Source organism: Equus przewalskii, chromosome 5 (assembly GCF_037783145.1).
Source record: "Equus przewalskii isolate Varuska chromosome 5, EquPr2, whole genome shotgun sequence".
NCBI lineage: Eukaryota > Metazoa > Chordata > Mammalia > Perissodactyla > Equidae > Equus > Equus przewalskii.
In genome coordinates, this window is record NC_091835.1 from 55,329,872 (window position 1) to 55,348,480 (window position 18,609).

Here is an 18,609-nt window from a genome sequence, read left to right on the forward strand (position 1 = left end):
TGTTAAAAAATAAAATAAACTATTTGCTTTTTTTTAATGGACTTCTAATAGTCCATTTCTCCCTTCAGAGGAGTTTTAGACACTGTGTAGCTTCTGACACACATCACAGCTAACCGATTGCCAAATGTACACCAAAGGTAGCAAATTGCTCAACTGAGCTTGTGGTTAAGCTTTCTCAGTTTGGTTTATTTAACGACTGTACTCAACACTGCCAATATCTACATTCTGGGTTTGGTGAACTTGAGGAAACGATAAGTTATGCCTGCACTGGATCTTTGGTTCTTGAGGTTACTTGTAGAGAGAAAGGTATCGTTCTGGTCTGATGTAGTCCCTAATAAGGACACCAATCAACAATAAAAAAATATATTTCAAAGCAAAGAAACAACCACTAACAGAATTAATCACTGTGTTTATGTCTTTTATTTCCACTAGCTAATTTTGTTTAATAGTAAGCATCTGCTTTCATTTTTTTCTATAAGCTATGTCATTTCTGATTCTGAATTAATTATTGTAATCAATATAGAAGTCATTTGTTTGATATGATTTTTAATTGACCAGGGAGAAATTTAATTGGCCAGGAAGGGAAATTTCCATTGAGAAGCTACTATGAAGCTAAACTGGCGCAATCATTGCGGAAAACAGTACAAAGTTTCCTCAAAAAATTAAAAATAGAACTACCATATGATCCGGCAATTCCACTTCTGGGTATTTATCTGAAGAATACAAAAACACTAATTCGAAAAGATATAGCACCCCATGTTCACTGCAGTATTATTTATAATAGCCAAGACATGGAAATATGGGAACAACCTAAGTGTCCCCTGATGGATGCACGGATAAAGATGTGGTATATAGAGAGAGTATTCCCATGTATGTAGGATGCTATTTATCCATAAAAAAGAATGAAATCTTGCCATTTGTGACAACATGGATGGATCTTGAGGACATTATGCAGTGAAGTAAGTCAGACAGAGAAAAACAAATACTATATGATCTCACTTATATGTGGAATCTTAAAAAAAACAAAAAACCAAAAATCAAGCTCAGAGATATGGAGAACAGATTGGTAGTTGCCAGAGGTATAGGGTAGGGGGTGGACAAACCAGGAGAAGGGAGTCAAAAGGTACAAACTTCCAGTTATAAAATAAGTCAGTCCTGGGGATATAAAGTACAGCATAAAGACCATAGTTAATAATATTATTTTGCAAATTTGAAAGTTGCTAAGAGAGTGGATCTTGAGTCCTCATCACAGAAACAATTTTTTTTTGTAAAAATGTATGGTGACAGATGTTAACTAGACTTACTTTAGTGATCATTTCACAATACATACAAATATTGAAATATTGAATCATTATGTTGCACACTTGAAACTAATATAATATTATATGTCAATTATACCTCAATTAAAAAAAAAGAGATACTGTCGTTTATGTGCTATGCCGTTCATTGTTACATTCATTTTTCTCATTGAATTTTTATTGCAAGCTTATAAAATTAGCATTACCATCCCCATTTTTACAGGGGAGAAAAGGGAGAACGAGGGCAAGTGTAAGAAACAAAAGCAAGCAAGCAGGAGAGAAACAGAAAGAGAGAAACCAGAAATATTCACTGCTCTTGTAATATTGCATCTAGAAAACCTATTAAATTTTAAGAACTTTTTTGTGCACATTTTCATTAATGATGAATTCACAGTGATGATGGAATAACTGAGAAAATCCAGTTTTTTGTTTTGAATTTCAAAGTTATTTTTTAATTTTAGGCCCTTGTCTTCAGCAGCCTCCTAGGGACTGTTCACTCTGCTTTAGCCTGGTGAACGCTTGATTTGTGATCTCTTTCCTTCCAACTAGACTCTCAAAATATTCCAAGAATGAGGGCACAGAACTGGTCAAGAGCAAAGATTTAGTGCTATGTTTGAAGATGACAATTCTTACCAATTTGGAGCCTATTGATGTAGGTTTAATAGAGAGTCCTTTGGGACATGTGCCTTCTTGTTTAAAAACACTCAGGGCTTTTGACAATGCAACATTCTGTTACAACCAGAAATTTTACTGAAGCAACAAAAAGAGTAAAAGGAAAAGATATCTATTTTTTAAGCTTTTTCTTTAACTTTCCAGATTCAATTGAGAGGTACCCCTGTTTTTGAAGGATCTAAGTGCATCAACTGAGAAGAGCTTCTCTTTTACCCAGTATGCTGGGAAAGAAGCTTCAAAGCTTCTTTGTTCAACAAAGCAAAAATGGTGACTGGAACTATCGTCAAAAGTATTATCATCTCAACTTATCTTTCTTCTACATTTGTTCTTTGGTCTAGCCGTCTAAAAGCACTAACAAAATATGATAGCCACTGCAGAAAATTATCAACTGACAAATTATGTTAGTTAAGCTTTTTTGTTGAAATAAAGGTAAATGAAATCTGTCTAAGTTCAGCAAAATAATAATAAATAACTTTGTGGAAATACTGAGATATTTATTGGAATCTAAGAAAGAGTAAAAAGGCCTCGGGAAGGATAGGGACTTAGGAAGCTCTGGAGACTCAGGAGCAGAAGTTCATGGATTTTCTAGAATGCTGTCTAGAGTTACTGAGCTTCCAGAAACTTTCAGAGTCTATGTTTTTTTGGGTCAAAAATCCCAAATTCCTGGAAGGGAAAACCTGATTGGTCTAGCTAAGGTCAGATGGTCATCCTTGGATACGTCAGTTTTGATCACAAGAGCAGGGTCTTAAAATCCTGCCTAAAACCCTTCTAAGGCACTACTGTGGGACTTCCCATCAAGTCCAAATATCCTCCCAGGACCTACAGGGCCTTGGATCGTCTGGTGCCTAACTATTCTCCAAATTCATCTCAAACCACAAACCCAGGTGCTCAGTATGCCTCCCCTTTGCATCTTTATATTTGTTCTCTTGCCTAGAACTTTCCCCATCACTCTTTCTCATCTGTTAAGTATCAACCTAAATGACATTGACGGAGTTGTTTAAACATCCACATCCAAACCAGGTTTCCCCGGTTATTCTCTCCCATGGAGTTCTGTTCTATTCCTTCATAGCATGCACCACAATTTGTTACCAGATGTTTACTTTGGAGTGATTCATCTAATCTCTGTCTTCTACTCTCTCTCATTATAATCTATAAGAGGGCAGAGATTTTGATTCTTCTGTCTCAGTTTCAAAAGTGAGACAGGGCCTGATACGTAGCAAACGGTCCATGAATATTTGTGAATGAACGAAGGAATGAATGTTGATGGAGAATCCCCCTTCTGTTTCAGGGGCGGTTCTCAAGGAGGGAAACTGGGCATCACCTTGCACAGTATCTAGCACCTGCATATACTGGCAACTGACTGATTAATTGAAAATTTAAAGATAAAATTGGCAGAATTTTTACCTAAAAATGACTCATATTCAATATTCTACAACATCCAAGTAACTTTTTCACTTTATATAGCCATTTTTTCTTCGAGAGTAAAGCAAAATTTGATAATATTTATTTGGGGGGTTGTAGCGAGAGGTAGGATTTCCTTTGACTTACGTGTGCCAAACACTACAGTTAGATGATCTCGGTCATATGAAAGAAGTATGGAGATGAAGAAAATTATTGAAATATAACATGCTTTTGAGTACTTGAAATTCAGAAGAATGTGAAACAGTAATTATTAAGCAAACAGCTGACTTGGCTTCAATTTTCCTGCTTAGGAAAGGTATTAAGAAAGACTGTAGAAGATTGTGTAGGTGGCACTTAATAGCAGGTCTGGTCCTAACCTAAGTTGTGGAAGACAAAGGTTATGATTTATACTGGTACTCACTTGTCTATTGGAATTCTAGGCCTGGAAAATTCAGGCCCAGATCAGAATATGTTCATTGTAACCTGTTGCAACCTTGAGCAGCATGTGTCAGTCGGGCCCCAGCCTCTTTCACCCTTCCTCCTGGTGCCTATTTTCAAATGCCAACAAATTATAGGAGGTTGGTAAGAGTGGGCTTCCTGAATCCCGGCTGTGCCCCATCCCCAGGGAATGAGAGTGCTTAGTGGGTCACTTGTTAAGCAGAATTAATCCTATAGAATGAATCACAGTCACCCAAGTCATTGTACATCTACACAAATGAGTCCAATGGAATTCTTCCACCAAAATCTACATTAAACCATCATGGGGCATGAAGGAAAACTATACTGCCTGTGACTACAGCAAAAAAAAAAAAAAAGAAGCAAAACTTGTATTAATATTATACCCATTCTCTTGATCTTATCAGCTGTTGTACAATGATCTGGGCCTGAAATTTATGTCTAGATCCTGTCTGACCAAGGCTCTTCTTTGAGCCCGGTTTGAAGCAAGCTAAACATCCTTCCTCCTTACCTGTCCATCTGTCCCTTCTACCACTTCTCAAGTTCTCAGTATAATGGGTGAAAATGTTATGTCTCAATGCCTAGTACCTCCCCATTGCATTTTCACTTATAAGAGTCTAAGAGTGGTCTTGGACCCAAGCAAGAGGGTCCCCTTTCCTAGGATCTGCTTTCCAAAGGGTTACACACACTAACACACACACACTGAAAACTGCAAGGGATTTTTTTGTCATTGGGGGCAATTCTGGCACAACCCCAAACATCCACTCTCACGATTAATATCATTCAGGTCCCAGAAAATGCTGTCTCTCTTGCCATTTATCCTCAAAACACAATGTGACTGCATCTGAATGCCGTGAAACTTTAAAGTTGTGCCATTGCTAGCATCAGAGAGGGACATTGGCAACTAGAAGAACTTTGAACACTAGAATTGAGAATAACTTATTTGTATAAAAGTTTTTAAAAAGACACTAGATTTTTCAAAACAATAAAATAATTGTTACCTTATTTAAAAAACTTTTATTTAAAATATTGATATTCAATAATATAATTTGTTGTTTGGCTTTTGATTTAATAGATAGTTTAAATGTTTTAGAAAAATATTTAAAATACTTTCACTTTTTTCAAACTTTGTTTAATTTATTCCATATTAAAAGAAATAAATGCAAACTTTTTCCCTTTAAATATTATTTCACTTTATTCTTTGATCTTTTAAATTCTAATCCAAATTAGAATATAAAGTAGGCTATTATCTTGGTTCTAGCAATATAATTAGTGATTTCTTTAAATGCAGGCAAGAAAAATTCATTTCTGGGACTAACTAAGGGATAATTTGTGCATTATGTACATCTTTATTTTATTACTCACTCTAACAACTGACCCATCAAATGGACATTCAAATATGAGCAATAATTACATTTAGTCATCTTAATACTTTGGCAACTCTCAGTGATATAAAAGTGGTGGCTTCGCACATATTTTATTATTTTGTCATTTGAAGGTATATTTCTCAAGGTAGGAGGTTAGGACACATTGTATTAACAGTTTTTTAGCTTTATTTGTGATTGAAATATCTAAACTATAGTAGTTAGTCAATACTTATCAAACTTCATTTGACCTTTGCAATAGGCCTCTCAATATTAGAGGTGGAGCTGCATTTACGGTTCCCTCTTCATAACCCCTCTCTTCTCATTACTTTTTTTTCCTTTGCTAAGTTGTGACTCCTAGTTACAATGCTGGCCATAAGCCTTGAGGCAGATCTAGACAAACCATGGGAGCAAAGTAAAGAAGCACAGATTCTTGATTCACCATTTGGAGAGACTCATCCTACTGGTAGGAGCTATATTTGTGCACAATGTGGTCACATGGAAACACCATTGATTTAAGGCTGCACAGAAGGACAAAGCGTCATGTACACAATTACTTGTTCTTCGGGGTGTAGTAACTCTCACACTCTTTCGTCCCATGACCTGTAAGGGAGATTCCTACGGTAGTCCCCTAACCATCAGATTCCAGTTCTACTACAAGGACCTTCTTCTAGAATCTAAAGTAATTTCTTTATTTGGGGAGGATAAAATAAGAGATTATCTCCAATCTTCTTGCTACAGGAGTCTGCAGTTACACTTTTTTGTTCATCCCTAGAGCTCATGGCTTTCCACCACCAACTTTGATTTCATTTCACACTTTGACAGCAAAATATCTTCTTCATATCTGCTGCCTGTCCAACAGCATTCTTTTCTTTAATTAATAAACTTGAGTTTTTAGATAAGTTTTATGTTCACAGAAAAATTGAATAGAAAATAGAGACAGTTCCCATTATACTCTCTGCCCCCACACATGCACAACCTCCCACACTTTTAACATCACTCACCAGTGTGGTAAGTTTTTAATAATGAATGAACTTACATTGATACATCATTTTCACCCAAAGTCCATCATTTACGTTAGGGTTTACTCTTGATGATCTACATTCTATGGGTTTTGGTAAATGCATAATGACATGTATCCACCATTATAATATCATACAGAATAGATGTGCTGCCCTAAAAATCCTCTATGCCTTGCCTATTGCCCCCAGTGTCTGGGAACCACTATTCATTTTGTTGTCTCCACAGTTTTGCCTTTTCCAGAATGTCACATAGTTGGAATCATACAGTATGTAATCTTTTCAGATTGGCTTCTTTCACTTGGTAATATTTATTTTGGTTTCCTCCATGTCTTTTCATGGCTTAATAACTCATTGCTTTTCACCGTTAGGTAATAGTCCATTGTCCGGCTGAATGTACCACACTTTATTTATCCACTCGCCTACTGAAGGATGTCTTGGTTGCTTCCAGGTTTTGGCAATTATGAATGATGTAAACATCATGTGCAGATTTTTGTGTAGACATAAGTTTTCAATTCATTTGGGTAAATACCAAGGAGCATGTTTGCTGGATTGTATGATAAGAGTATGTTTAGTTTTGTAAGAAACTGCTTAATTGTCTTCCAAAGTGGCTGCACCATTTTGCATTCTCACAAGCAATGAATGAGACTCCTTTTGCTCTGTATTCTTGTCAGCATTTAGTATTGTCAGTATTTTGGATTTTGGCCATTGTAACAGGTGTTTAGTGGTATTTCATTGTTTTGTTTTGCAACTCCCTAATGACATATGATGTTGAATACCTTTCTATATGCTTACTTGCCATCTATATATCTTCTTTGGTAAGGTGTCTGTTCAGGTCTTTTGCACATATTTTGATTGGGTTGTTCATTTTCTTATTGTTAAGTTTTAACAGTCCTTTGAATATTTTGGATAACATTCTTTTATCAGATGTGTCTTTCACAAATATTTCTCCCAGTCTGTGGCTTGTCTTCTCATTCTCTTGACATTTTCTTTCACAGAGCAGAAGTTTTAATTTTAATGAAATCAAGCTCATCAATTATTTCTTTTATAGGTCATGCCTTTGGTATTGTATCCAAAAGTCATTGCCAAACCTAAGGTCAACTAGGTTTTCTTCTACTTATCATCTAGGAGTTTTATAGTTATGCATTTTACATTTAAGTCTATGAAACATTTTGAGTTAACTTTTGTGAAGGGTATAAGATCTGTATCTAGATTTTTTTTTTCACTTAGATGTGAAGTTGTTCCAGGGCCATTTGTTGAAATGACCATCTTTGCTTCATTGTATTGCCTTTGTTCCTTTATCAGAAGATCAATTGACTATGTTTACATGAATCTATTTCTGGCCTCTCTATTCTGTTCCATTGATCTGTCTGTTCTTTCACCAATACCACACTGTCTTGATACCTGTTGCTTCACAGTAAGTCTTGAAGTTGGATAGCATCAGTCCTCCAACTTTGTTCTTCTCCAATATTGAGTAGACTACTCTGAGTCTTTTGCCTCATCATATATTCTTTGGAATTGGTTTGTTGATATCCACAAAATAACTTACTGGGATTTTGATTGAGATTGCATTGAATATACAAATCAAGTCTGGAAGAACTGATATCTTAACAATATTGAGTCTTCCTAATCATGAGCATGGAATCTCTATTTATTTGGTCTTCTTTGATATCTTTAATCAGAGTTTTGTAGTTTTCCTCACATAGATATTGTACATATTTTGTTAAATTTATAACTATTTCATGTGCTAATTTAAATGGTAATGTGTTTTTAATCTCAAATTCCCATTGCTCATTGCTAGTATATAGGAAAGTGATTGGCTTTTGTATGTTAACCTTGTATCCTGCACCTTGCTATAGTCACCTATTAGTTCCAGGAGTTTTTTTGTTGATTCTTGAGGAGTTTTTACCAAGATGATCATGTTGTCTGAAAACAAAGATGGCTTTATTTCTTCCTTCTCAATCTATACACTTTTCATTTCCTTTTCTTCTCTTATCACGTTAGCTATCACTTCCAGTATGATGTTAAAAAGCATTGGCAAGAAGGGACATCCTTGCCTCATTCCCAGTTTTGGAGGGAAAGCTTCCAGGTTCCCACAATTAAGTATGATGTTAACTGGAGAGTTTTTGCTGATGTTCTTCTATGAAGTTGAGGAAATCCTCTTATATCCCTGGTTTGCTGAGAGTTTGCATCACAGATGGGTGTTGGATTTTGTCAAATGATTTTTCTGCATCTATTGATATGATCACATGATTTTTCTTCTTTAGCTTGTTGGTGCAAGGGACTACATTAAGTGATTTTCATATGTTGAAACAGCTTTCCATACCTGGGATAAATCCCACTTGGTTATGGTGTATAGTTCTTTTTATACATTTTAATTAAATTTTAATAATATTTTGTTGAGGATTTTTGCATCTATGTTGATGAGAGATATTGGTCTGTAGTTGTTGTTGTTGTTTGTGATGTCTTTGTCTGGTTTTGCTATTAGGGTAATGCTGGCTTCAAAGAATGAGTAAGGAAATATTCCCTCTACTTTTATTTTCTGGATGAGGTTTCAGAGAACTTGCATAATTTCTTCCTTAACTATTTGGTAGAAATCACCTGTGAATCCATCTGGGCCTGGTGATTTCTGTTTTGGAAGGTCATTAATTATTGATTCAATTTATTTAATAGATATAGGCTTGTTCAGATTGTTTATTTCATCTTGTATGAGTTTTGGCTGATTGTGTCTTCAAGGAATTGCTCCATTTCATCTGGGTTATCAAATTTATGAGCATAGGGTTGTTCATAATATCCCTTTATTACCCTTTTTATGTCCATGGGATATGTAGTGATGTCCCTTCTTTCATTTCTGATATTAGTAATTTGCCTTCTCTCTTTTTCTTAGTTAGCCTAGCCAAAGATTTATTAATTTTATTGATCTTTTCAAAAATTTTATTTTCTCTATTGATTTCCTTTTTCAATTTCATTGATTTATGCTCTAATTTTTATTATTTCTTTCTTCTACTTAATTTGGATTTAATTTGCTATTCTTATTCTAGTTTCCTAAGATGTTGCTTAGATTATTGATTTTAGATCTTTCCAATATTGTAAAAATACATAGCCAATGCTATAAATTTCCCCGAGAGCATTGCTTTCACTGCACCCCACAAATTCTAAGTTACATTTTCATTTTCACTTAATTAAAAATAATTTTTAATATTTCTTGAGATTTCTTCTTTGACCTATGTGTTATTTAGAAGGGTATTGTTTAATCTCCAAGTATTTTGGGATCTCTCAGTTTTCTTTGTTATTGATTTTTATTTTAATTCCACTATAGTATGAGATCAGACATTGTGTGGTTTCTATACTTTTAAATTTGTGAAGGTGTGTTTACTGGGCCAGAATGTAGTTTCTCTTGGTGAATGTTCCATGTTAGCTTGAGAAGAATGTGTATTCTGGTGCTGTTGGATGAAGTAGCCTATAGTATCAGTTGACTGATAGTGCTATTGAGTTCAACTATAGTTATGCACCACATAAAAATGTTTCAGTCAGTGATGGGTGGCATACATGACAGTGGTCCCATAAGATTAGTACCATATAGCCTAGATATGTAATTGGCAATACCATCTAGATTTATGTAATTACTGTAGGGGAGGAAGAAATTTTCATCTACCCTTCTAGGTTCTTCTGACTGGTCTGAGAATTAAATTGACTTGAGACAGAGTAACAGGAGAAAAACAAACAAAAGTTTAATAACATGTATACGTGAGAAAAACCCAGGAAAATCTACCAAGTAACTTACCAAAATAGCTGAGCCCCTTACCTTAGATACCATCCTCAGCTAAAGACAAAAGATGTTGGGAATAGGGAAAGTCAAGGACTTCAAAGTGAAGGAAGGTAAATCACAGGTAAGTGAAAAGGAGCAAACATTTGGAAAACAAGCATTTGTTTGGCCACACAGAAACAGAAGAACCCAGAGGGGAACCCAACAAACAAAGTTTTCTAGAGTCCTCCCTGTGTACACCCAGTTTATGTTATGCCAAAGAGATAGCTCTTTTCTTGAGACAGGTTTTTTTAATCTGAATTCTTTTAGGAAGTTAAGGGGGATGTAACAAGAAAAACTTTCCTAGTCTTGTTTCTTAAAAATAATAGACCTAAAATAATTTTCACGTTAAAGAGACACACTATGGGATGGCAAATTTTGTTCCCTTGCAGTACATTTTACGGTGTTCACACAAAGACAAAATCACCTAATGACCCATTTCTGAGAACATATCCCCGTCATTAAGCGATGCATGACTGTATGTCCTTACTGATTTTCTGCCTGCCGGATTTGTCCATTGCTGATAGAGGGGTGTTAACGTTTCCAACTATAAGAGTGAATTGATCTATTTCTCCTTGCAGTACTATCAGGTTTTGCCTTGTCTATTTTGACCCACTGTTGTAAGATCATTATATCTACTTAAAGGACTGAACCGTTATCATTAACTGATGCCTGTCTTTATCCCTAATAACTCTCTTTGCTCTGAAAGGCCTAGATATAGTTTTGTGTGCTTTTTGGGGAAGCATTTGTCCTGCTCTGTGTTCTCTGGACTTTCTGGATTCAGTATCTAACACTAATTTGGGGAAATTCTCAATCATTATTGTTTCGAATATTGCTTCTGTTTCTTTCTGTTTTTCTTCTTCTGATATTCCCATTACACATATGTTACATCTTTTGGAGTTGTCCCACAGTCTTTGGATATTCTGTTCTGTTTTATTCTGTCTTTTTTTCTCTTTGCTTTAAGCTTTGGAAGTTTCTATTGTCCTATCCTCAAGCTCAGAGTTTCTTTCCTCAGCTGTGTCCAGTCTACTAATGAGCCCATCAAAGGCATTGTTCATTTCTGCTACAGTGTTTTGATCTCTAGCATTTCTTTTGGATTCTTTCCTAGAATGTCCATCTCTCTGCTTATATGATCCACCTGTTCTTACATGTTGTCTACTTTTTCCGTTAAAATCCTTAGCATTTTAATCATAGTTTGTTGGGTTTTTTTAATTCCTGGACTGATAATTCCAACATTCCTGCCATATTTGACTCTGGTTCTGATGCTTGTTCAGTCACGTGAAATTGTGGATTTTGCCTTAGTGTACTTTGTAACTTTTTGTTGAAAGGTGGACATGATGTACTGGGTAAAAGGAACTGTGGGAAGTAGTCCTTCAGTAATGTAGTAGTAAGATGTGTGGAGAAGGGAAGCGTTCTACAGACCTGTGATTTAGTCTCAGTGTTTTAGCAAGCCTGTGCCCCTAGACTGTGAACTTCCCAAGTGGTTCTCAGTTGTTTCCCTCCTTAGGTGGAACAGGATAGCTGGAGGGGACTGGAGTTCCATATTTCCCTTCCTACAATTATGTTAGGCTCTGATAAAACCCCAACAGGCTCTGTTAAAATAGTTTCTCCTCAGAGCAAGCCTTGTTAAGAGCAGAATGCTCTGGTTTCTTTCAAATGATTCCTTTTCCCCTCCCCTTGCTGGAAGCACCAGGGAGTTTTTCTCTGATATTCTCTCTGATAACCAGGTAGAGATCCTGGAGGTAAAACTCACAAAAGTGTGCCCCCTCCCAAGACTGGGCCCCTGTGGAGTTTTTAACTCTGAGGCATGTGACACTGAGCCTCCAGCAATTCATCAACTCCAGTTCAGCTTTACTCTGGCAGTGGTAACTGTGGAGGTTTCTGCTCATGTGTTTCTGCTCCTGTTAGTTGTGCTGTTCTATATCCACTTTGTCTCCCTAAATCCGGGCATGGGGGGGACAGGGAGGGGGTTGCTCTTTGACCTCACTTGTCTGAAGAATCTAAAAAGAATTGTTGATTTTTCAGTTTGTTCACCTTTTTACTTGCTAGGATGGAGTGGCAATTCACAGTCTTCTTGTTTAATTAAAAATGTTTTAATATAATTTAAGTAAAGGCATAAACACAGTCATATGAGACCTTCATTTATGTTTCAATCTTTCTTTTTGTTTGTCCATCTTAGCCTGGTACTTCCCTCACTTCCCCACATGCATCCAGTGCCCATTTTTCACCAACCAAGGTAACGTGTTAATAACCTAGTATGTTTACTTCCATGTTTTTCTCCATAGACCCTATATCCATATATATGCATACATACTCAAAGTTATTTGGCATTGGTTTAATAGGAACAAGATCATATTATGCATATTTTTCAGAATATCACTTTCTTCACAAACTAAACCTCTTGGAAATTAGTGCAATTCAACTGGTATAGCTTTAATTTATTCTTTTTAATGTCTACATAATAGTCAATAGAAAGGATATGCTTTCAGTTAATTCAGCTGTAACCTTATTGTATTCTCATAATAGCATTTTTAAAAGAATTCTCAATAGTATTCTCAAAAGACTCTTGGTGTTTATGAGCCAAGGTTTAAGAAACCATCAGCTCAGAGTACACTACACCTGGAATAAGGAAATATGAGTTTAGTTTTTACATGCTACATTTTTACAATTGTCAATAAAGAAGCTATTAACTTTTAAAGATCTATACATCTCCAAAGGGGAAGAGACAAGAAAAAAATTTTGTAAAAACCCATATCTAGTCGTTTCACAAAATGACCAGATGACAGATAAGACAAAAGAATTTTTCTTATGCAAAAGAAATTCCTCGATAGAGTGGAAAACACTCCACTTCTACTGCTGATGCTACCATCTACCATCTAAGTAAGCGACGGAGACGTAGGCAGATTCTAAGATGGTCCCCAGGATCAGCATGCTCTAGTTAAATGCCCTGTATAACCCCTTCCCTTGAAGGAGTGGGACTGTGCTTAGGACGGGTTTCACTCCTGTGATTATGCTATATGATGAAAGTGAAGGCCCCAAATAATCAGTTGATCTTGACTTAACCAAAAGGGAGATTATCCGAGGTGTCCTATTTAATTGGACTGCAGCCCCTAATAACGGTCAGAAATTTAAAGAGAGAAAGAGATATTTCCTTCTTCTGGCTTTACTATGCTGTGAGAGTTTACATGGTTGGGACTGGAGGATGGCCTCTAAGAGCTGGAAGCAAACCTTGGCCAACAGCCAGTAAGAAAATGAGGCCCTGAGTCCTATAGCTGCAAGGAACTAAATCCTGCCAACAATGAGTGAGGAGCTCAGAAGAGGACCCCAGCCATAGAGGAGATCAGAACTCAGGCTGCCATTGTGATTTCAGCCTTGCAAGGCCCTGAGCAAAGAACTCAGTTATGCTACGTGCTGGCAACTGACCTACAGAACTTTGTGATAATAAATGGATATTGCTTCAAAATACTGAACTTACGGTAATACGTTATCAGCAACAGAAAACTAAAAAAGTGACCTTAGGTAAAACATAAAGTCCAGTCTTCACCCCTATAAGGTGAGATAGTGGGCTCAAAGGATTAGCTTTCTAACTCTAGAACACTATCTTTTTATAATTCTACTGGAGATCAAAATCAAACCTCAGTCAACAGAAAAAGTATTTTTTTAAACAGATAGCACTGAGGGATGATAGCTTTCTTTTGGAACATGGGGTTTATTCACAGTCTCCAATTGTAGGGTGTCATTAGAATGATCTGACATATTATTCTAGGTCTGGCACTTTTTGTAAGTATTTTGCACATTAAATAAAAACTTCCAGGCAGATTTACAAAGAAACATTTATTTTATGCAGTTGAATAAAATGGTAAGTCATTGAGCAATGGTGAGAAAGAGAAGACTTTGAAAGCGGAGATGAGTTATTAGAATAATCTGTTTCTCAACAGTGACCTTAAACAACAATGGTTCTGAGATGAAACCCTGGAGACCCTCTCTAATCAAACCAGTGTGGAGCTGAATTCCAGTTAACAGGAGTTGTATGTCTACCATATGTGAGGACCCAGAACAGGACCTTTTTCACAGGATCAGAACCCTTTGCAATTTTAGCTGCAGTGGGGCCTTTTGGAGAGTTTAGCTTGCAAGATGATGAAATTTTTAGCAGGTTCTCTGACCATCCCTTCAAAAGTGAATGAGAATTTGAACAGAACTCTATTAAAATACCCACTTGAAATGGTCTTGAACTGTATATCTCTCTTTCAAGAAAAAGGAAATACATAGAATTCCATCCCAAACAAATTGCCTATATTAGTTTCCCAGGGCTGCTATAATAAATGGCTAGGGGCCCAAAACAACAGGAATTTATTCTCTCACAGTTCTGGATGCTGGAAGTCTGAAATCAAGGTGCAGGCTATGCTCCTTCTGGAGGCACTAGGGGAAAAAACTTCCTCTCTCTTCCAGGTTCTGGTGGCTGTCATTCCTTGTCTTCCTTGGCTTTTTTTGTCACATCGCTCCGATCTCTGCCTTGCCTCCATATCACCTTGTCCAACACGCACATGTCTCAAATCTCCCTCTGCCTTTCTCTCATAAAGGAACTTGCCATTGCATTCAGAGAGCACCTGGATGATCTCCTTTCAAGATCTTTAACTTCATTACTTCGGCAGATACTCTTTTATCCAAATGAGGGACATTCATTGGTTCCAGGGAATGGCTTTGGGACATATTCTTTTGGGAGCCACCATTCAACCCCACTTCATTGACATTTTTGTTGTTATCTGTTATGGGTTGAATTCTGCCTTCTCTCCTACCACCCTGCTCCTCCCCACCCCCATAAATTCATATATTGAAGTCCTAACCTTAGTCCCTCGAATGTGACCTTATTTGGAAATCCAGTTGTTGCAGATGTAATAGATTAAGTTCAGGTGAGTTCCTTAAGGTGAACTCTAATCTAATGTGACTGGTGTCCTCCTAAAAGGGGGAAATTTGGACACAGACGCACACAGGGAGAACACCATGTGATGGTGAAAGCAAAGATCAAGGTGATTCTTCTACAAGCCAGGAAAAGCCACAGATCACCAGCAAACCACCAGAAGCTAGGTGGGAGGTGTGAAACAGATGCTCCCTCACAGTCCGAAGAAGGAACCAACTTTGCCAACACTTTGATCTTGGACTTCCAGCCTCCAGAACTGAGACAATAAATTTCTGTTATTTGAGCCACCGCGTCTGTGTACTTTGTTAGGGCAGCCCTAGCAAATGAATATATTATCCCTGCATAAACATCATTTTAAATAGTGCTGATCAAATTAAGATTTTGTAATCTATAATAATGTCGCATTTTATCTATCAACATTCCACTGGAATTATGTTGTTTTAATTCTTTAGTTTATAAATCATACCATAAAAAACCTGTAACTTTGGCCATATGGTATTTCCCTTTTTGTGGATTATTACCTTTGGATACATTCTAAAAAATGGGAATCCTTTACCAAAAATGAACAGGACAATAAAAAAAATTTTGAGTGACTAAACATTTTATGCCTTGGAAATGAGTTGTAACCATTTCCCTTCTATCTGCTGTGTGCTGAGTGATCTCAACACATTCTCACCAGCATTGGACAGCATCATTTCAAGTACTGTCATACACATTTTGAGAACACATTCAGATTTATTCTTCAGTGTGGGGAGGGGTAACAAAGCATCTATTTTTTTTTGTCTTAACTTTTCCCCTCTCTCTTGCTTTCAGACAGTCCTCAGAGGAAATCCGTCACAGTGTCTAGGCTATTCTTTGCTAAACACATTAACTGAAGAGACTTAGTAGAAAAGAATTCAAGATGGGTGTGAATTTTTTTTAATGCAAGAAATCACTCCTTTCATGCATTCCAACCTTCATGAATTACATTTTAATTATTTGTATTTATTAGGAGAATGAAGACAGCTTATAAGGCAATATTCCGTTTTGGCTTTTCTTAACACAGCATATTTCCTTGAGAATTTACCTTCCACCTTGTCCAAAGAATTAGGTTGGGCGTTGGCCGGTTTTCAGTACTTCCTTCCTGAGGACCCTAACGGCTCCACTCCCGTGCCTTGTCCGGCCCTCTACAATTCTTCCCTAAAGACGGATCCAGTTTTACCGTTTACAATTTAACAATGACCAAACCTAATCCCCCCAAAATCTACCAGGCTAAGAAACAAAAAGTCTTGTGTTTTTTTTTTTTTAAATCTTGGGAAGCGCCGCTGAGCAAAGCTGGCCCTCTGCTGTTTCTGCAGCCAGCATCTCTGATTCTTTCTAGTCTCTTATCCACCCACTCCCACCTGCACCCAACGCAGAGCCTGAATTCTGCCCTCCAAACCACGGGTATGAGCAAACCGCGCCTCCAGCCCCTCCTAGATTTCTAAAAGGACGCTGCCCTGGTTGATCATTGCAGGGCGCCTCCGCAGAGTCTGGAGCACGTACCAGAGCATCCCTCCCACGGGGTGTGCAGTACGGATGCGCTGAGTAAACTCGGATTTTTGGCTGCCTTTTCTTCTAGGGTGGGTGGGGAAACGTGTGTCCTCCAAGAGTTCACGCCAGAACCTATGACTCTCTCTCTCTCTCTCTCTGTCTCTTCTTCCCTCCCTCCCTTCTCCCCTTTCTCTCTCAAGGTGCGGGAGCGCTCCTTCTTTTCCAGACCAGAGAGGGGCGCCTTTCCAACTCCACTTCCCCTCACCCACCGATTAAAAAATGAAAGGAAAAAAAAAAAAAAAAGCCGGAGTAACAGCGAGTGGATCCGCTCGGCGCTCAATGAATGGAAGCTGCGGGGCGGGCCCGCGCGCACGGCCGCCCTCCCTACGATGCTCTCGCCCCCGGGCATGTAGGGCCCTAGCCGGCCCCTCGCCCTCCTCCCGCTGCGGGCAGAGGTTGCCGCCGGCTTCACGCTCCACGCCGAGACCGCGGCGGCAACGGGGAAGGTCGGAGGGAGGGTGGCTTCCTCCCGCCCCACACCCAGTCTCCGAGCCAGCCGGATATATAGAGTGTCACGTTTGGGAGCCGAAAGACTAGAGCAGTTTCCTTGTGGCTGGAGCGCTTCCCGCAGCCTCGGGGAAGGATCCGGATTGAGAAGACCACTAGTTGAACTCCACCCGGTGCCGGAGGAGCAGGTATTCCAGGGTCCGCAGCCCGGCCGCTCGCGGAGCCCACGCCTCCGGAGGCAAAGACTGGCTTGGGGGTGGCCTGGGAGGGAGGCAGGGCTCGGCGGGGTTGGCGAGGGCGGGGCGGATCCCTGCGGGGCCTCGCGGAGGGGAGCGTTTCCGAGGCGCTGCCCCCTGAAGATACCCCCAGCCGCACCCGATTCTCAGCTTGGGGGCTGGGCACCTTGGGCGCCGGCCTTGCCCGCCAAGGTGGGGCGCGCAGGGGGTGGGAACGGCGGCGCGCGGGGAAGGGCTGGACAGGGTTAACGTGGGGGAGCCGCTCCAGGACCGAGGGCAAGAGCCCCCTGAGCGGGTGTCGCCCAGGCCTCCTTGACCCCTGGGGCTATTGCTGGAGAGAGCGCGCGGACTCCGGGGCCACGTGTGGAGCGGAGCCCGCCTGGGCTGCCCAACCTGCACCGGGGAGCGCCGGGCGCCCTTCCCGGCCCCGGCGCGCGTCCTCGTGCGCCCCCAGCCCCGCCGGGGGCTGCGCACGTCCCGACCCTCCCACTGGGGCCTCGTCGAGGTACCCAGCCCGAGGATGAAATGGACTGGGCCGGCCAGGGCGGGGTCTGTCCCTGATGGAAGTTTTCGACCTCTTCCTGTGGCCTGGGCGTCGTGGAGAGAGCAGGGGAGCTGGGTTCAGAAGACTTATTGGAGTAGATGGCGTGCGGAACGGCTGCGCCCCAGGCAAGTAAGATTACCCGCGGAGCAATTCCATTCATTTAAAAGAATTCATAACCAACTTAATCCTAGAAACCATAGGAAAGCGTCCCACCTGCTAGCCTCCTGTTCTTTCACCTTTCGGCGTGGGTAGAATTATGGACACTTATTCTTCAAGGGATGGTGTGAGCAACCGAAGTTCTCGAATCTGCAAGAGCTTTGGCGGCTGGTTGAATCACTCAGCGTGCCCCATTGTGACATGAGCAAGGACAGAGTGGGGACAGCAGAGTGAATAGGAAACTCAAATGAACGGTGCTTTTCTACTTGTTTCAAGCTGCATCTAGAGAAGTTAGACGTTCTGTGCCAATGAAAATTTGAGAATTACCCTGCGGTTTCCATTACCCATCTCTCTCTATCCCCATTTATACGAGTTGGAGATTTGGCTGAGGAGCGTCTTTAGTCTCAAAGGGCAAAGAGGCTAAATCAAATATGAGTGCAGCCGCTCAAACTGCCGGAGCAGGCTTTTCAGCAAAATCCACATCTAGGGATATTTGTGTGTGAGACTTCTGGGAGATGGCCACAGGGTTTTAGCAGCCAGACTCAAGTGTGGCAACATTTCATCCGCAGTATTTCTCAGGATGTGGTCTTTAACGTACTCTTTCCTATTTCTGAGGACATCTTCTGCCCCTACTTTATTAGCAAATTCCTACCTTACTCCAATTTCTAACGTTGGATTATAATTATCTATAAGATAGATATAAATCACCATGAGTTGGTAA

At 39.4% G+C, this 18,609-nt stretch overlaps 1 protein-coding gene and 1 long non-coding RNA gene across 4 annotated transcripts in view; one reads left to right on the forward strand and one right to left on the reverse strand.

The window, feature by feature from the left end:
* Positions 1-18,085, reverse strand: part of LOC139083537 (uncharacterized) — a 69,098-nt gene extending 51,013 nt beyond the window's left edge. The window contains exon 1 of the long non-coding RNA XR_011540344.1: positions 17,946-18,085. This is a non-coding gene — a long non-coding RNA (uncharacterized lncRNA). The remainder of the gene's footprint in view (positions 1-17,945) is intronic.
* Positions 16,520-18,609, forward strand: part of FAR2 (fatty acyl-CoA reductase 2) — a 143,789-nt gene continuing 141,699 nt past the window's right edge. For all 3 annotated transcript variants that reach the window (XR_011540342.1, XM_070620949.1, XM_070620945.1), the window contains exon 1: positions 16,520-17,140. The gene's annotated coding sequence lies outside the window, so the exon portion shown is untranslated. The remainder of the gene's footprint in view (positions 17,141-18,609) is intronic.